Consider the following 1388-nt stretch of genomic DNA (forward strand, 5'->3'; position numbering starts at 1 on the left):
ACAGCTTAAGACCACTCAGTGGTTGTTCCTACCCATTCAGTGGCCTGAGCACTGGGAGCTGCAGACCAGTCTTCAGTGGCAGGCTGAGCACTCCAGTCTTCAGTGAGGGACTACTGAATAGGCACAGAGGGCACCTGCACAGCTCGGACCAGTCTGCCCCCTCAGGTTGCGTAGCAGTGAACTCAGAAGCTGGAGCAGATCATTCACCCTGAAATTCCTCCATGGTCACAGCCTTCTCAGCTGCCGCCTGCTCTTCCTTTTCAATCTCTTCAGGATCTCCGTAGAAGCAGAGATCAGGTATGACCTCCCATGGGTGTTTGCGGGAGATGGTGCCACGCATGCACAGAACTTCCCGGGCGAGCGTCCACTACATCAGACCCCCTGAGTGAGTTCCCTTGTTGTTGCATGGGAGGCAATGTCCACATAACACAGAGGAGAGTCTGTGTTACACAGAGCAAAGGTAGGCAGGTTAGCGTAAGAGGCCTCTGTGAGAGGCTGGTGGTCAGCCCTGGGATCAGTAACCACCGGAAGTCTTGGCTCCCGGAAGGCTTCCTGGATCTGGTTAGTGAAGACTCCAGGAGAGAAGCAGCCAGCAATAGGAGGGGCTACAGTGACAGCAGCAAACTTCAGCACAGCTCACTGGCCAGTATTCCTAGAGGATACGACACTGACATCAGCTGGGTTTTCAATGGCAACAGTGGCATGAGCTGCCAGCAGAAGCTTCTCCCAGGTTCTCTTCAGATTTATGTTGTAGACGCCATCACTTTTCCTTTTGTAGATGTACTGTTCCATTTGGAAGTCTAGGTTGGTGCCACCTAAGTGGGTTCCTGCTGCAAGAAATTTGAGTACATCCTCCTCCTTCATTTGCAGGAAATCAAGGGCTCTGGACATTGTGAAAGTTTCCCTTTAAGTTACAGTGGGAATCCAGAACAACACCATATGGACCCCTGTCTGGGTAGTGTGGAAGGTGCTCAGACTTAGTAAGAATGTTCTGCTATGTTTGTTTTAACCTCTACAGTTTATAAGTACCCTCACAAATATCCCCTCACTTGAATCTTACAACAACCCTATGAGATTTATTTTGTCAGTTTTATAGATGAGAAAAAAGGCTCAGAGGAATTACGGGGCTTGTCTAAGGTTACATAGTTGGCAGATGGGGACTTGAACCCTAGACTTGACTCCAAATTGTATGATCTTTCAACTTTTTCATGGATACCAATTGAAGATGAGGTGGAATTATTAGAACACTGTCAACATTGTATCATTGGAATTATAGAGTCTTAGAGGTGGAAGTGGCCTTATGCATCACAAATTCCAAACCCCTCTCTAATTTTTCAAAATAGGAAAAGAAGGTTTGGAGAATTTCTATGACGTGTCTAAAGGCACAC

The 1388-nt window shown here is 47.6% G+C and overlaps 1 pseudogene; it reads right to left on the reverse strand.

The window, feature by feature from the left end:
• LOC137751306 (small ribosomal subunit protein uS2-like) lies at positions 1-891 on the reverse strand (annotated as a pseudogene).
• Between the last annotated feature and the right edge of the window lie 497 nt (positions 892-1388).

The sequence above is a fragment of the Eschrichtius robustus genome, chromosome 17, assembly GCF_028021215.1.
Source record: "Eschrichtius robustus isolate mEscRob2 chromosome 17, mEscRob2.pri, whole genome shotgun sequence".
NCBI classification, from domain to species: Eukaryota; Metazoa; Chordata; class Mammalia; order Artiodactyla; family Eschrichtiidae; genus Eschrichtius; species Eschrichtius robustus.